This window comes from Stegostoma tigrinum, chromosome 8 (genome assembly GCF_030684315.1).
Source record: "Stegostoma tigrinum isolate sSteTig4 chromosome 8, sSteTig4.hap1, whole genome shotgun sequence".
Taxonomy (NCBI): Eukaryota; Metazoa; Chordata; class Chondrichthyes; order Orectolobiformes; family Stegostomatidae; genus Stegostoma; species Stegostoma tigrinum.
The window spans coordinates 13,415,770-13,434,732 of NC_081361.1; the positions used below are offsets into that span (position 1 = coordinate 13,415,770).

General features: G+C 43.3%; 1 protein-coding gene across 2 annotated transcripts in view; it reads left to right on the forward strand.

Moving 5' to 3' along the window:
* Positions 1–1,833: 1,833 nt before the first annotated feature.
* Positions 1,834–18,963, forward strand: part of pappa2 (pappalysin 2) — a 525,171-nt gene continuing 508,041 nt past the window's right edge. For both annotated transcript variants that reach the window (XM_059647765.1, XM_059647766.1), the window contains exon 1: positions 1,834–1,926. The gene's annotated coding sequence lies outside the window, so the exon portion shown is untranslated. The remainder of the gene's footprint in view (positions 1,927–18,963) is intronic.

Below are 18,963 nucleotides of genomic sequence, written 5' to 3' on the forward strand. Positions count from 1 at the left end.
CAGATATAGTAGGTGAGGGCACCACCTCAAAATTCAGTCTCATGCATATATGTAAATTGTATACATTATTTTCCTTCAGCATTCATTTCGCCAGCTGATGTTTTCTTGGCTGCTGTACAGAAAAATAACTTGCATTTATATAGCACCTGTTGAAGACATTAGGACATCCCAGAACACTTTGCAGGCACTGAAGTCTAGTCACTGCTATAATGAGGGAAATATAGCCAGTTTGTGCCCAGCAAGCTCCCACAACAGTATGCTAATTACAGATTAATCTACCTTATTCATTTAACAATTTCTAATCAACCTGTTCAGATGTGTCAGCACACACCTCTGAAGCAGATGGAACTAGAGCAAGGCACAAAATATTTTTATATCACTCTCTGGCCTACTGTCTCATCGAAAAACAGGAACCTCTGACAATACAGTGTTCCCTTGGTAACGCACTGATGTGTTGACTGAGATTTTCTGTTAAAGTTTGTGGAGTGGGGTGACTTGGGTGAGAGTGCTACTATCCAGAGCCTTTTTTTTTGTTTTTGAATTAATCATTTACTGTCAGAATGCCATACATGTTTATAAATCACATTTATAGTCAATTAAACAGGTTGGAGTGAAAGGCACTGAAATTTATCTTCACCTTCAGTTAATGGAAGCATTTATGTGACAACAGCCCTTTTTCTGTTCAGGTTGTTTGGTGGCATTTTATTCTTTTTTATGCTTAAGCTTGGTTTTTATTATCCAGCTGCTGCTCCTTCATTCAGAGTTGGCGCAGAGACTGTCAAGAGATATTCCACTAAGCAGCCTTCACATACCAGTCTGATCATACCCACAGCTGGCAGCTCTGCCCAAGGCAACGGACACAGCTGATTTGTCACTGGTTTTAGTTTTGCTTCCCTTCTAGTTTTCAGAGCCAACCAATTAGACCCGCCCTGTGCCCAACAGTGCTGAGCAAGCTCAGCAATGAATCGAATCAAGGAATCAATCTTTCTAATCCTTTTCTACACGTGAGCTCTGAGTTAATGACATGGCTTTGGAGTTGAATCCATTTTTACATCCTGTCTTTATTGACAATGAAATCAGCCAGTCAATGCTGGCTCCTCTGTAAGACAATAATCAGAGCATACTTATGAAAATTTTGTCCAATATTCTGACAAACCTTGAGTCAGTCTCAGACCTTTATTGCCTTTTAACTGGTGGAAGCCAATAATAGCTGGAGATGTCTAGAGTCACTGTTAAGTACCCAATTCACCAAGCTTCCAGTCTCTCCACATAATGATACAAAGCGAACATAATGGAGATCGAAACCTCTTTATCCCATAGCCTCTCGTTACGGAAAAAAAAATGTAGAGGTGGGGATTGACATTTACTGGATAAGAGTAGTGGCTAATGGAACCAAGGTGGGTAAATGCTGTTAAGATGCAGATAAGCCAGAATATCTGAGAGTTGTAGATGACGTTTCAGAGCTGAATGAGTTGCTGCAGTTTCCACTCTCTTCTGGCTTTACGTTAGCCGCAATGTGTCCTTTTCGCCCGATCATGGCATCATTGTCAAGCGAGAGGACTCTCTCGATTCCGTCTGAGTTAGGGAAGGGTGGGGATGTGCCAGGAGTTTCGGGACATCGGGACAAGAAGGTCTGTTTTAGAGTTGCGCTCCTTGGAGAGTCAGGGCTGGGGCTTCCGGGTAGGGCCACTAGATGGAGCAGCGGGCAAGTGTCCGGGGGCCAGCTGAGTGAGGAGACGCCGGTCCCTTGAACGGAACCTCCCGCACTGGGACCAATGACAATAGTTGATCATTCACAGGCAGGGGCACGATCCCCCAGGCCGGAGGAGGGCTGTTTGTGAGTGCGGCGTGTGGAAAAACCAACGCTGCAGATAATCTTCAGATCAGTTGGCATCAGTGGAGGGAGAGATGACTGAAGGTTTTGAGGTTTGTAATCTTTTTGTCAGAAAAGTGTAAGAATTGTGATTGTGAGGGGGAGGGGGGATCGAATGGACTTATTTTGTGGGCATTTGGGTTTGGGCTACCACGTGTAATTTATAAAGTACCAGTGTAGCCTCACTTGAATCAGGAATCCTCTACTGTGTTCAGGAGGGTTTGTGAAGGGCAGTGAACATACTTCCGTACAGTCAATGTATATCATAAGTGTCATAATATCTTTGTTGCTTTATAATGTATGCAGTGCTACTCAATAGCACAAGGTGCAAATACATCACTGCACCCAGTGACACATTTTGGCATCGTGTGTCATTAACTGCAGCAATACTGCCAAATGTTGATAGTTGGGACACTTACAAGATCCCTGTTTGATACGTGTAACATGGATGAGTTTTCACCCTGTAAATATTTGTTTAAGTACTGTAAAAGGCATTCTGTTCTGTGTGGGCTGTATAGAATGGACACTTCCGTCTCTACCTCCACCCCATCCCATTCCCGCGGAGATTCTCACTTCAAAGATATTGCCCTCTGCCGCACTGATTTTTGCACATATCCTGTTGCTTTCTATCTGTCTCTCTCTGTTCCAATGTACTGACTAATTTTTCTCCTGTGCTGTATATTGCATTAGATTTGTCAATTTTGTGATCACCAGCCCTGAGTGGTCAATGTCCATCAGGAAGCAAACAAAACTTGTTTTGCTCTCACTTTAGCATGTGGAATATTGAAATATTACCGGGTAGCAGCATATGGGCTCACATGCATCATTCTTCACATTAATAATGCATTTTTTTAAAGAAGGCAGAAAGACTGGCATTGACATGATGACTGTTATCAGAATTCTATTGCACTGTTTTCAATGAAATGTAGTAGAGCTAACATTATAGAAATGTAGAAAACAGATGCAGGAGTAGGCCATTTGGCCCTTTGAATATGATCATGGCTGATCATACAATCTCAGTACCAACTCCTGCTTTCTGCTCATACCCCTTGATCCCTTTCGCCGCAAGGGGCATGCCCAGCTCCCTCCTGAATATATCTGTTGAACTGGCCTCAACAAATTTCTGAGGGAGAGAATTCCACAGGTTCACTGCGCTGAGTGAAGAAGTTCTTCCTCATCTCAGTCCAGAGGCTTACCTTTACCTCTTTATAAACGCTTTACCCCTTATTCCTAGACTTCTGTCATGGCTAAATATCTAATCTCCAACCAACGTTACTGAAACAGTTTCTCTCTCACTCTGGTTTGTAGGAGGTTGCAATACACAAACTGGCTGCTGTATCTTGTACATTACAGCAGTGACTGCACCTTGAAAGTACATCCTTGGCTGCAGAGTACTTTGAGATATGCTGGCGGTCGTGCACTATGAGCATACTATTTTTGGTGGGATAAACTTCGGGACAGTGTCTAGAATAACGCTGCATTCACCTCTTTTTGTTCTTGTTCTCCCATTCTAAATTTCTTCCATTATTCAGTATTATGAATAAAAGGAAAGGTGTAACCAGGTTTGAACTTTGACTATCTTCTACTGGATTTTTTGTTTATCCATTATAAGCAAACATGTGGTAATGACCTGTATATAATGTGATGTGACAATTTGGAGTCATAGAGATGTACACTGTAGAAACAGACCCTTTGGTCCATCTTGTCCATGCCGACCATAGAACATAGAACACTACAGTGCAGTACAGGCCCTTCGGCCCTTGATGTTGCACTGACCTGTGAAACCAAACTGAAGCCCATCTAACCTACACTATTCCATTATTATTCATATGTTTATCCAATGACCATTTAAATGCCCTTAAACTTGGTGAGTCTACTACTATTTCAGGTAGGGCATTCCACGCCTTTACTACTCTCTGAGTAAAGAACCTAACTCCGACATTTGTCCTATATCTATCACCCCCTCAATTTAAAGCTATGTCCCTCCGTGCTAGCCATCTCCATCCAAGGGAAAAGGCACTCACTGTCCACCCTATGTAATCCTCATATCCTCTTGAATGTCTCAAAACAGCCTCACATCCCGTAGCCTTTCCTCATAAGACCTTCCCTCCATACCAGGCAACATCCTGGTAAATCTCTTCAGGACCCTTTCCAATGCATCCACATCCTTCCTATAATGTGGCGACTAGAACTGTACGCAATACTCGCAGTGTGGCTGCACCAGAGTTTTGTACAGCTGCAACATGACCTCATAGCTCCAAAACTCAATCCCTCTACCAACAAAACCTAACAAACCATATGCCTTCTTATCAACCCTATCAACTTGGGTAGTAACTTTCAGGGATCTATGCACATGGACACCGAGATCTCTCTGCTCATCCACACTACCAATAATCTTACCATTAGCCCAGTACTCTGTATTCCTGTTACTCTCTCCAAAGTGAATCGCCTCACACTTTTCTGCATTAAACTCCATTTGTCACCTATCAGCCCATCTCTGCAGCTTGTCTATGTCCCTCTGTAACCTGCAACATTCTTCCGCACTATCCACAACTCCACCAACTTTAGTGTCATCCGCAAAGTTACCAACTCATCCTTCTGCACCCTCATTCAGGTCAATTATAAAAATGAAAAATAGCAGTGGCCCCAAAACAGATCCTTGTGGTACACCACGAGTAACTGAACCAGATATCCTAAACGAATCTAGTCCAATTTGCGAGTACTGCCCCATAACACTCCATACCCTTCCTGTTCATATACCCAAAAGATGCCTTTTAAATGTAGTAATTGTACTTGCCTCTACCACTTCCTCTGGCAATTCATTCCATATGTGCATCACCCTCTGCATGAAAACGCAGAACTAGTTTTTTTAATCTTTCCCCTCTCTCCTTCCATCTATGCTCTCTAGTTTTGGACTCCCCTATCCCAGGGAAAAGACCTTGACTCATCACCGTATCCATGCCCCTCATGATTTTAAATCCCTGCAAGGTCTTCCCGTAGCCTCTGACACTCTGGGATATTAGCTCCAGCCTATTCAGCTCGTCCCTATAGCTCAAACACTCCACTCCCAGCAATATCCTTGTCAAAAACAAAGTTGCTGGAAAAGCTCAGCAGGTCTGACTGCATCTGTGAAGGAAAAAAGAGTTTGTTTTGGAGCCGGTGACCTTTCCTCAGATTTACAGCATCTGCAGTTCTTTCAGTTTTTAACATCCTTGTGAATCTTTTCTGAACCTTTCAAGTTTTACAACATCTTTCCTATTGTAACGAGACCAGAGTTAAATGCAGTGTTAGAATCCATGCAAGTGTTTGTTCTAGGAGTTCAGTGATGGCTTCGGAAGCTCAGGCTGATTCTTTTGAGAGAATAGCCTCAAATTAGAACTTAAAGTGAGAAGCTTGTCATATGCAACTGAGGCATATGCTGGTGCTTGTGTGTCTAAACACAGGATATAGTTGGCAGGAGAAATGATTGGTGAAGTTCTGGATATGAGAAGTAAGTCAGCAAACGTCCCATTATTGTGAAACTGAAACGCCATTAGTACCTGTACAGTTGGATGTCATTGCAACAATACATTCCTCACTTAAGGACTAACCCTATGGGTGACCCAAATGACTGAGTTAGCTCTGCCACTTAATGGTACCCAATGGCATCGATGACCTCTGCGTTGACAACCCCCAGTGAGGACTCATTGCGCAAGGGTGCTAGTGGAGGTCAGATGGTGCTGAAGAGTGGTGACCTTTGTTCCAGCAGCAGTGACATTGTGAGGGGGACTTGTGCCTGGCCACCAGGCCCATGGCAGAGTATTTAACAAGAAGGACTGTAAAACCAAACACCTTTTGTTTGTTTTTCTGCCTCTGTATTCTATGTTTTGTTTTAATTTTCTGTGTTTTAAGATGGCCACACTATAAAACACTGTTCACTTGTAACAAAATACACGTGACAATAAATAAGTCAAATCAATTCATTCTTATGCTGTCACATTCTAGTGAGTGTGTGTGTGTATTTTTTTATATATCAACCGTATTCTAACACCCAAGTTCATTCTGATCCTCTGTGGATCACACCTTTATTTGTTTAAATGAGCAGACGTCCCCTTCAAGTATAAGTTTAAAAAAAATCGTCCAGGAACATTTTGCTTTAGCTTTTCTGAATGCCTGAAACAAGTGAGCTGAAGACAGACCAGGAAGCTCCCAGGTTCCGTCTACAACTGTAAACAGGCTACAAAGAGATGCTGAGGTTCCAGGAAGCTCTGGAATGATGAAAAGATAAGACTAGCTATTGGATTTCATGGTAGCACAGCAGTAAAAGAAACACATCTTGTTTTTGACTGTAACAGTGACAGGTGGAATTGGGCAGAACGTTGGCTGGAGAGAGGAGGATGAGATGGTTTGGTTCCTGCAATGAAGTGAGCTCTGTGTAATTCAGCATATTTGTCCAGTTTATTCAAGTCAAAGATTGAAAGATGTTTTGCATATTGAGGGAATGAAAGGTCTTAGTCGTTGATTGGTTGTCTCCTATGTTTGGAGACCATGACACTCTGTATACATGGGGCGGCATGGTGGCTCAGTGGTTAGCACTGCATTCTCACAGCACCAGAGACCTGGGTTCAAATCTACCCTTGGGCAACTGCTTGTATGGAGTTTGCACATTCTCCCCGTGTCTGCATGGATTTTCTCCGGGTGCTCCGGTTTCATCCCACAGTCCAAAAATGTGCCGGTTAGGTGGATTGGCCATGCTAAATTGCCCGTAGTATTCAGGGGTGTAAGGATTATAGGGGGATGGGCCTGGGTGGGATATATCAAGGGACGGTGTGGGCTTGTTGGGCCGAAGGGCCTGTTTTCACACTGTAGGGAATCTAATCTAAACATACTCTTGCCATCAATTGAACATTTACCAACGAGATCACTGCTTCTCATTGTTCAAAAATTCTCAGGAGTAAAACCTGCACCTATTCAGCATTTTTCCACTGCAAGATTGTCTTAATGCAGGAGTCTGTCCAGACCCCCTTTATTGCCTCTCTAGAGTAAATAATGCCCCTCTTCCAGTAAGGAGATAAGTTATTGGTGTAATCTCAACAATCCAATTTCAGGATGACTTCTTTACTATTACAGCGCAATCTCTTTGTGAAAAAGGCAATTATTACATTTGCTTTTTCAGCTACACTTTGTACCAGCACGTTAACTTCCAGTGATGTACATTTAGAGACATTCAGATTCTGCTGACTATCAATATTTCCTAACCTCTCCATTTAAAATAGGTATTGCCTTTCTATTTTTTTCTCCCAAAATGGATAAGATCACATTAGGCAAGGTCATACCAGATGGAATACAATCCCCTGTCCTGTCTGTAGTGATTGTAACAAGGTCAGCGAGGTGGTCTTCATAGAATATGAGTTCACTGATTGATGGGGCTGCTAATCTGATCCAGCGAATCTTGGATCACAGATGTAAACAGGAGTTTCAAGATGTTCTGTTTGCTTTGAGAGCTCGTTGTCAGGAAGCTGGATCTGTGTCACATGATATCACAAAATCACCAGGCCAACTGAGGTTGGGGAGCATTACTTGAGTGAAGGCAACTGCATAGCCTCAATCAGGACATATCCTGAACAAAACGGAACAACATTAACCCAAATCAAAGCCAACCCTCGGCCAAACGGTTAACATTTTCCTCAGGATCTGGGTAGCCGAGCCACTGTAGTTGCTGCCGGTACACAGACTTGAGACGGCAAAAGTATCCCTCTAGGTGTGAACTGAGTAAGCAAACTCATAGGCCAGTATCCAGGACTGTGCACATCTTGGAAAATCCACCTGCATCTGGGTTTGGAACAGTTAAATTGCTTAGCCACACCCAAACCAGAACTATTTAAAATAAACATCTGACAAAATGGTCATCAACTGAAGCAGTCTTTAACAAAATTAGCTCTGGACTCCAAAGGGATTCCAACCCTTAAGTTTATGTAAGATCTCGGCTAGATTGAAAACCTATACAGGGAAACCTTTGCAGAATAAAGGTTCAACTTCGGTTTTCTTCTCATACGAGAAGCAACTGGCTCAATTACCAATGATTGTAGTAAGAGGCTCAGGCCCAAGCTTTGATGGGGCGAAACTGGTTCAGAAAGGTTCACCGCGAATGGCTCAACATTTCTTGATTAGAAAATGGCTCCCTGAGTGAAGTCCTAATCAAATACTGGAAATTTTTCAGGAAGATCTCAGGATTATTAAAGGAGCGAAGGCTACTTTGCATGTTGACCAGGAAGCAGTTCCATGATTCTGCACGGCCTGCCCAGTGCCATTTGCTTTGCAAGCAAAAGTAGAGGCAGAAATCAGGAGGCTGGAGAGGAAGGAAAACACCAACCAGTCCTGGGCAGCACTGGTCGCACCGACTGTGAAGCCCGACAGGTCAGTTTGCCTTTGTGGGGATTTTAAACAACAATAAACCGCTTCTCACTGCTGGATAAATACCCAATCCATCACATTGAGAACCTGTATGCAAAGCTGGCTGGGGGTACCATCCTTCACAGAGCTGGACCTGAAGATTTGCATATCTACAATTGCAGTTAGATGAGGATTCCTAGAAATATACTATAATTAATACCCATAAGGGTTTGTGCCAATATATGAGAATGCCATCTGGGGTATCCTCAGTCTGTGCCATTTTTCAGTGGATGACAGAGAATATTTTAAAAGGTCTACCTCAAGTTGCCATTTATCTGGATGATATGCTAATAATTGAGAAGACCAATAAACAGCACTTAGGGAACTTGGACATAGTCCTTAGACATTTCTCCAAGGTGGGCATTTGCTTTTGAAGGGAATCATATGTGACCTACTTAGGCTACAGAGTTGACAAGACTGGGTTACGCTTGTTGGAAGCTAAAGTGAGGACGATCAAAGGTTCCCCCAGCTCCCATGTCTGTGCAGGTGCTTAGCTCTTTCTTTAGATTGTTGAATTATTATGGAAAGTTCATATGTCACCTGGCCTTCATCCTTAAATCTGCTATTTAAAAAAAATGTCAGCCTTGGAAATGGTCTCCTTGCCAAGACATAGCCTTAAGGGAAGCGAAGAAGCAGCTATCATCATCTATAATACCGATGGCGAGCGAGATCTGGTGCTACCATGCAATGCCTCCCCACATGGTATTGGGATGGTGTTGGCTCAAAGATGGACCAATGACGGGGAGTGCTCCATAGCATTTTTTTTGGACTTTGGCTGATGCAGAAAGCAAGTACGCCCAGATACAGGAGGAATGTTTGGCGGGCATCTTTGGTATGAGCAAGTTCCACCAATTCCTTAATGGGCATAAATTTGTAATAGTAACAGACCACAAACCCTTGCTTGGGCTAATCAAAGAGGACAAAGCTGTGCTGCCCATAGTTTCAGGTCAAATTCAGTGCCATGCTCGCATTCTAGGTGCCGACAATTACAAGATGGAACACACACTCCGGGAGGTCAAACAGCAAATGAGACTGCTTTGAGCCACTCCCTGCTGGCAAATACACCATTGATGGTGTTGTTACTGCAAGAGTTTATTCTGGTTTTAAACTTTCTGGACACCTTCCTGGTCACTGCTGGTACTATCAGACTATGGACACAAAAAGATTCCATTCTGACAAAACTAAAACAGCTGGTGGCAATGGGGGTGAACAAAAAGGCCATCACAACCAAAAGTGAAACCTTTTTGGACCTGACAAATCGAGAACACCATAGAGGATGGCATATTATTATGGGGAGCAACGAGATACTGGTTGAATTCTATCAGGGTCATCAAAAGGTATCCAAGGTGAAGATGTTGACCAGAAGTTACACCTGCTGGCCAGGACTGGATACAGACATAGATGTGTTGGTGGGGCAGTGTCCAAAGGGACAACAAAGACACAAATTACTGACAACGGCTCTCCCACATGTACTCAGTTATGTGTCGACTGTGCAGAGCCTATCATGGGCTCAGTGTTTTTAGTCAGCATGGACACTCACTCAGTTGGTGTTCGTGCATTGAGTCAGACATGGCGATGATGGTAGAAAAGTTGCAAACATCTTTTGCAATACATGGGCTCCCGGAAGTGTTGGTCACAGACAATAGGCCACCAATGACCAACAGGGAATTTGAGCATTTCCTAAAGTTGAATGGATTTTGGCAAATAAGAAACACTATCCAGGAACGCCAATGCCGGACACCAAGACTCCTTGCAGTGACAGAGACTTTTTACACCTGAAACCTGAATATAGCCCTGTATGGGTAAGAGGCATGGTTGACATGAGGTCAGGTTCTGTGAAGTACGAAGTTTGGGTAGGTGAGGTGGTCCTAAACAAGTACGTGAACCACATGAAAGCTCCACCCTGGCAAAAAGGGGCAGAAGTAAAATATAACTGGCCCCTTAGAACAGCCTGTAGGGTTGTCAGAACTGTGGGTTCTGTCCCTTCATCTAACATCGAACAAACCTCAGAGTTTGAGATTCACACGGCAGATGTTGCAGCCTTGGTACCATTCACTACCTGAAGGACAGGATGAATTTCTTCCAAGAAGCTCTGGACACAAGAGATGGGATAACGTCTGGCGCACACCACCCATATCCAAGGTTGACTCAGGAACTGGACTCAGTGTAAAAATGTCCCAGGAGAGGCTACAAGAGAAAGAACAGGCCTACATCCCTGGACTTGGGGTGGGGGAGGGAATGTAGTGATTGTAACGAGGTCAGCTAGGTGGACCTCATAGAATATGAGTTCCCTGATTGAGGCTGTTAATCTGGTCCAATCAGGAAACCCTGCAGGACAGATATAAACAGGAGTGTCAGAGGTTGTATTCACTCTGGGAGCTGGATCAGTGTCAAGGACTGTGCATGTATCAATAAAGAGTGACTTGGTGATGGGTAGAAGGATGGGTTAGTAAATTTGCGCTTGACACTAAAGTCGGTGGAGTTATGGATAGTGCGGAAGGATGTTGCAGGTTACAGAGGGACATAGATTAGCTGCAGAGCTGGCAAATGGAGTTTAATGCGGAAAAGTGTGAGGTGATTCACTTTGGAAGGAGTAACAGGAATACAGAGTACTGGGCTAATGGTAAGATTCTTGATAGTGTGGATGAGCAAAGAGATCTCAGTGTCGATGTGCAAACATCCCTGAAAGTTTCCACCCAGATTGATAGGGTTGTTAAGAAGGTGTACGGTGTGTTAGGTTTTATTGGTAGAGGATTGAGTTTTGGAGCCATGAGGTCATGTTGCAGCTGTACAAAACTCTGGTGCGGCCACACTTCGAGTATTGCGTATAGTTCTGGTTGCCGCATTAAAGGAAGGATGTGGAAGCATTGGAAAGGGTGCAGAGGGGATGTACCAGGATGTTGCCCGGTATGGAGGAAAGGTCTTATGGGGAAAGCTTGAGGGACTTGAGGCTGTTTTCATTTAAGAGGCGACTTAATAGACACATACAAGATGATCAGAGGATTAGATAGCGAGAGCCTTTTTCCTGAGATGGTGATGGCTCGCACGAGGCGACATAGCTTTAAATTGAGGGGTGATAGATATAGGACAGAAGTCAGAGGTAGGTTCTTTACTCAGAGTAGTAAGGGCATGGAATGCCCTGCCTACAATAGTGGTGGACTTGCCAAGTTTAAGGGCATTTAAGTGGTCATTGGATAAACTTATGGATGATAATGGAATAGTGTAGGTTAGACAGGCTTCAGATTGGTTTCACAGGTCAGCGTAATATCGAGGGCTGAAGGGTCTGTACTGCGCTGTAATGTTCTATGATACTGGCCTCTGTGGAGTCACGTCCTTTTGTAGTCTCTTTGCATTCTTCTCCAAGCTTAAGCTCCTTTTCTGTCTTTCATTATCATCAGCAAATATTAATACGTCGCATTTGGTCCCTTCATCGAGTGAATTAATAGTTTGAAAAAAGCTGAGGTTTAGTTACATTTTTTTGTACCAGATCTAAAGAGTGGCAAACAATGTGAAAATGACCCTTTATCCCACTCTACATTAACCAGTCTTTCATTTCTGTTAATATATTATTTCCAATTCTGAGTCCTCATTTTGTACCATATCTTCTTGTCAGGCATCTCATCAAATTTGTTTTCGTAATTCAAAGAATCCACTACTGTTTACAGATTTTTAAAATACTATTTTCTTTTTATTAAACCGCATTAGCCTCTCTTTACATAAATATAGAAGTTTCTATTACGCTTTTACATTTCAGAGCTCCATGCCACTTCCGGAGTACTGTGTGCCGTTCTGGTCACTCCGATATAGGAAGGAATTTAATAAGTTGGAGAGGGTTCAGAAAAGATTTTTGAGGATGTTTTCTGGAATGGAGGGTTTGAGTTATAAGGGGAGGCCGGATAGGCGGTGACGGTTTTCACTGGAGTGTAGGAGGTTTATAAAACCATGAGGAGCAGAGATATGGTGAGTGGCAGATATCTTTTCCTTAGGGTGGGGGATTTCACAACTAAGGGGCATATTTTTAAGGTCTCAGGCAAAAGATTTACAAAGAACATGGGGCAGCTTTTTCACACAGAGTAGTTAGTGTGTGAACGAACCGCCAGAGATAATGGTGGATGCACTTACAATTACAACGTTTAAAAGACATTTGGATAAATTCATGAATAGGAAAGATTAGGAGGGATATGGGCCAAACGCAAACAGGTGTGACTAGTTTCGTTTGGGAACATGGTCGGTGTGGACTAGTTGGACAAAGGGTCTGTTTCTGTGCCCTATGACTCTATTTCTTTCTTTGTTTCTGTCTCTGTTTCTGCTCTGTGTCTGTCTCTCTCTCACTCTTTCAGCAGTATTTGCATTCTTTACTACCAAGGGGCTGCAATGCCAATGAACTTTTTTCCAGGCATATCTGAGCAAGGATGTTTCCAAAGATTTGAGACGCTGGATATGAATTAGTTCAAGCGGGGCGGGGGGGGGGGTTGGGGGGTGGGAGAATTAACATCTCCAAACTTCCAACTTTTCTCCCAGGGAACCTGATTCATTGGCTGGAACACAGTCAATATCTCTCTATATAAATAGCTACATAAATCAGCTGTTAGGGTAAAATAGGCACATTCCAGTTTCTCCTCAGATCTCCAAATATGCAAACCTTCTTCCTTCCACAGAAAAGCTTGTGAAGATTGTTACTTTTATTCCACCAAGTTCCCTGACAGATGACTTTGGGAGAGAATTTATTCTCGGATGCTTTGCCAGGAGCATAAAAAGGTTGATCACTGAAAGTTTTGATTTGCTTCCAGTCTGAATTGCTCAAAAACAAGCACGACATAACTTTGCCTGCACTTGTCCACCTGGACAGATGAGGATAATTATTTCTGCAGCCTGGGAACTTGTTGCGTCAGCGCATACACAAAAGAGGAGAAAATGCTTCTTTTTAAACAGCCCTGTTAAATTAAGGCCTCCTGAGTTTTCACCATGTGATTGGATTCACTGAAGACTACCACCACCACCACCACAACGGACACGAGTCACTAGCAGTCAGATACCCCTTGCCCCCCAACAGCACTGGACATTTTCTCTGGTTCTGGGTGAAAATGGTGGGCTCGAATGAAAATGAATTTGATCCATGTGATCTGATGCAACGCAGAGTCTTTCCTGTGAGTTGACACATAAACCTTCGGCGACTGTCAACAGAGAAGAACTGAATTCTGGTCCCACGTCCATTGTGACCATGGTGGCAGCGGATGAAGTGGTTGGGTTGGCTGATGTGACATTGTAGTGGTCAGTTGGTCAATGTTTGTCCCTCTGCCAGAGTCGTGACTGATTTCCAGGTCCATTGGCCTCTCCTGGGGGTCTGTGAATTGTGTCCAGATAAACATGCCACAAAGGTACAGTTCATTCCACTTGGTTGTGGAGGAGTAAGTGTCTGTGATAACACATTGCCTTTGATGAAGGCACATTTTGTGCTTGACTAAATTGACTGTGTTCCTCAAGTCCTAACAGAGGATTCTTGAGGGTAGTGCAATTGGTAGTGTGTACATGGACAATCAAAAGGGACTGGGTGTTGAATTTGAAAGTGACTGCCATTTTCAATGTTGCCATGTGAATAGAGAATGAACAGCAAGGCAAAATGCAGAGTAGAAATATAAACTGCCATTTTTCAGATTGTTGGGGAGTTTACACTACTGCCTCGCAAGCAGCAGTATAAAGACAGCTGTTCTTCTTTAATATCAGTTAATGCTCTTGACTTGGGTGTAAGGGACACAGTTCAAAGTTTTCAGACGATATCAATCTTTAAGACGTAGTAAAGGACTTGGGCACGTCTCAGGAAGACATAAAGCAAGGTTATCAACGAGTTAGCCAAAATCTCTTTTGACATCGTGAGGTGTAGAAAAGCCAGGGTAGGAAATCTTCAGGGCTCCGGAGTAGGGTGTGTAACATTTAGATTAATTGAGGATGGAATTGGTTTGGGAGCAATGGAAAAATCAATGACAGTGACTTTGGACCATTCAGTGATGCGTTGCAGGGTTGAAAAGGCTGTTCCCTACACGAAGATTAGTCATTCCAGTCAAATGTTCGGACGATTCCTGGATCCCTTTGGATTTATTCCAGAAAAGGACCATTGCCTTTACAATGGGAAGGAATAATTGAGTACAATGAGAAATTAATTTGTGTCGATATTCCTCAGCATCTAGCTTACAATGCTATGTGAGCTGGACTGGCATTGCAAAAGACTCTCTTTTTGGCAAAATGGGGAAACTTGAAACCATAATCTCAGTCCTCAATGTGTTTGTCCTTGACTGTGTCTTAAGACCATAAGACATAGGAGTGGAAGCAAGGCCATTCAGCCCATCAAGTCCACTCCGCCATTTAAATCATGGCTGATGGGCATTTCAACTCCACTTCCCTGCACTCTCCCCGTAGCCCTTGATTCCTTCTGAGATCAAGAATTTGTCGATCTCTGTTTTAAAGGCATCCAACATCCTGGCCTCCACTGCACTCCGTGGCAATGAATTCCACAAGCCCACCACTCTCTGGCTGAAGAAATGTCGTCTCATTTCAGTTTTAAATTTACCCCCTCTGATTTTAAGGCTGTGCCCACCGGCCCTAGTCTCCCCGCCTAACGGAAACAACTTCCTAGCGTCCACCCCTTCTAAACCATACATTATCTTGTAAGTTTCTATTATATTTCCCCTCAACCTTCTAAACTCTAATGAGTACAATCCCAGGATCCTTAGCCGTTCATCATACATTAAACCTACCATTCCAGGAATCATCCGTGAGAATCTCTGCTGCACATGCTCCAGGGCTAGTATGTCCTTCCTGAGGTGTGGGGCCCAAAATTGGACACAGTATTCTAAATGGGGCCTAACTAGAGCTTTATAAAGCCTCAGAAGCACATCGCTGCTTTTATATTCCAACCCTCTTGAGATAAACGACATGTTTACATTCACTTTCTTAATTACGGACTCTACCTGCAAGTTAACCTTTAGAGAATCCTGGACCAACACTGCCAGATCTCTTTGTACTTCTGCTTTGCGAATTTTCTCACCGCTTAGAAAATAGTCCATGCCTGTATTCTTTTTTCCAAAGTGCAAAACCTCACATTTATTCACATTGAATTTCATCAGCCATTTCCTGGACCACTCTCCTAAACTGTCTAAATCTTTCGGCAGCTTCCCCACCTCCTCAGTACTACCTGCCTGTTCACCTATCTTTGTATCATCGGCAAACTTCACCAGAATGCCCCCAGTCCCTTCATTCAGATCATTAATGTATAAGGTGAACAGCTGTGGCCCCAACACTGAACTTCAATAGGTTCATGTCACTCAGCAATGAGCATCTTTGCCTGGTTTAGCACATTACGTCAGCTGTTGACCTCTTTTTTTTGTTGTCGAACTCTACATCCCGTTTGTGTAAAAGCTAGAGAAAGTGATTGATTGCTTCCTCCTCCAGCCCCTAGAACTGCCTAAGTCAGTGGGGAGGGAAATGTAGAGCGATGAATTGTTCTTCATGCAAGCAAAACTACCTGTAGATATAATAAATATAACGTGATTAAAACTGGCAGTGAATCGAATTAGAACAGGGCATCTTGCTTAACGCTGGTTAATGTTGAGGTTGCATGCTATTGGTTGAAATTTATTGTTTTTCTGGTCATACATGGAGAGCCAGAATTCTGATAAAATGCAAGTTTGTTACTTTCAGTGATTGTCTGCCTGGGTTCAAGTGCTTCAATATTCAATGTTTGTTAAGGGGAGTGTTCCACCTACCAGATGGTGCTGAAATCTGAAGAATTACTCAGGGCTCATGGGTTCTGGGTCCTTGGAAGCTCCATGAGCACATGCCCAGTCAGGCTTGGGCAACAAATGTCAGCCTAGCCAGTGATCCCCATGCATGAATAAATAAAAATTGTTGTGTATAGACTTTGCTCGGGTTGTCCGGTCTCAGTCGATAAAGCAGTTGTTGGTTCGATGCCCAAGTCTTGCTGTGATTAGAGTTCATGTCAGTCCAGCTGCTGAAAGAAACAGCATGTAATCTATTGCAGTGTGTGATATACACTGTAACAGTTCTCTGTATGCTTGTCCAAATCTGCCTCATGTTTACCTGGACGGCAGTTAGAAAAGACACACTTAAGATCGTGGACCATGCGATGAGTGGGCAAAGGAGTGGCCAATAACCTTACACTCAGGATGTCTGATGTAAAAGTAGAGCATGGCCTGCTGGGTGCAGTAGTTGGCTTATTGCTTTAAAGTATTTGAGTAAGACAACAGACTGAGAGTCAGATTGATGCCTGTTTATTGTGACGTTGTTTGGGTAATGCGTCTATAGTGTGAGAGTGCTGCAACACACTTCCGGGGTTTCTCCCCCGCCCTTCAGTGAAACAGATTGTTGACATTTGCCTTAGTGATGGGGTGAGGCAGCAAAGAGAAAGCAGAGAATTGGAGCCTCATGTAGATGATGCCAGCACCTGTGGGCAATAGTGATATTAAGAGTTGGATTGGTTCCTCTTTTCAGGAGCAGAAGTGCAGGCGCAGCAATAGTATGTTCTGTTACACCCTCCAGAACTTTCAGTGGTTTAATTCTAAAGCATTTAGCCCTGAAGAGGCAGGCAGTCACTGGGAGTTGGAGTGTGTTGCTGGAAGTCTAGGCTACACAACATGAAGAGTTGCACCAGCATAAAACATTGAAATGTAGAAAATAAAAACACATATAGGCCCTTTGAGCTTGCTCTGCCATTCAATATGATCTTGGCTGATCAAATAACTCCGTAGCCCTGTTCCTATTTTCTACCCATACCCTTTGATCACTTTAGCAGAAAGACTTACATTTTTTCTGTATGAAAACATTCAATGGTTTTGGCCTCAACTGCTTTCTATGGCAGAAAATTCCACAGGCTCCCCACTCTCTAGTTGAAGAAATTTCTCCTCGTCTCCATCCTAAATGGCCTAACCTGTATCCTAAGACTGTGACCCCTAGTTCTAGAGTCCCTGTTATTGGGAACATCCTGTGTTTACCTCGTGTACAGAAACATGGATAAGTCTGTCTTTCTTTGGATGAGAAGCGGGACTGAGGAAGATCACTGCTGTGCAATCATGGGTACAGGGGACGGGGAGATCAGAGGGAAGAAAAGGGTTGTGGTTTACAGTAGCCATCTCTGCCACCACTCATTGATATCCACAATTACCCTCGTATAGAGATACATATACCACCCAGTTTCACTGGTGGAAAGTGGTCATTGCTGAGAAAGCAGGTCACCAGACTAGTGGTGGATTGTGGCCCTCAAGTGGCCACTCAATGACCAATAAGTTCCTTTAATTTGAGGCAGGTCAGGAAGATCATGCATGGACCTCACCCAGAAGTTAAAAACTGAGGTGACAGGAAGGAGGTGGGGTATATATCCAATATCCAACCAATCCCATTCTTTACCCTTCCCCACGCACTCACTTGCCCATCCAAGGAAAAGACAATGCAGCCCATTCATCCCTCAATAGATTCCTTCGTAATGTTTAATCAGAAGGTCTGGTATGAAATCGAATGTTGTTCTGCGACACGTCTGCTCTTACTCTGCACCCATTGAGCATCAGAAACCAGCTCACAGTTGTGCCTGTAGCCCACACTTTGTTCAAGATGTGTTTTAATTTTAATTTGCATTTTGAAAGCCCCATCAGATGTATTTTGTCCGAGCATTAGCACGCAGATTGGAACCAAGGTTGTGAGACCGCAGATTTGATTTCAGCAGTTATTCTGAATACCTGTGAGTGTGTCAGTGGTTGATTGGAAATTATGGTGTTAGTGAAGTGTTGGGTTTACAGAATATATCTGCAATGTCTGAATACCATAAGGCCAAAAAGGAAAGGGCCCTCTGAATGCAGGATGTTGATGAGGGAAGCAATTGTTTTGTAAAACTTTCTCTTTAAAGAGATAGTCTGTGTCTCAATAGCGTCACTCAATAAAGACCCTCCTAACCATTAATCTCCACCCAGGCCCCATACCTTTCTCCTTCTTCCCAAAGCCCTTTTATAGGCCCTGTGCCAAATTAGTGCCATTTCTGCCACCACCATTTATTTTTACACCCTATATACCAACTTGCCTTGTCATCAACATTGGCAGATCTTGGGCACCATGTGGAAATCAAACGAGTTCTTAAGAACTATTATGTTTAAAAAAAACTCCCATTAATGAAAGATTGTCAGTCAACATTTAAAACCCCTTAAATACTTAATCTGTTGCAAAAGTAAACCACTCTCTACATCAAAGGCAGTGAATCCCATGATCTTTTGTAGCTGTTGATCAAATGAACTTGCAGTCCCCCCTTTTCCTGTGCTATAGGCACTTTTTGGAAGCTGTCAAGCAGTGAGAACTCCATTGTGGTAGACCTTCTATTAAAAAAACCCATCGAAACTACAAGTGCCAATTTTCATTTAGCAACTGAGATGAAGCACTGTGGCTTTCATAATTTTATAATTCATTCACAGGATGCATGAATTGCTGTCTGGGTGAGCATTTATTGCCCATCCCTAATTGCCCTGTGGGTAATTAAGCATCAGCAACATTGCTGTGGGTCTGGAGTCACATGGAGGCCAGACCAGGTGAGGATAGCAGCTTCCTTCCCCAAAGGGCATTAGTGAACCAGATAGCTTTTTTTTGATGTGATAATGGGAACTGCA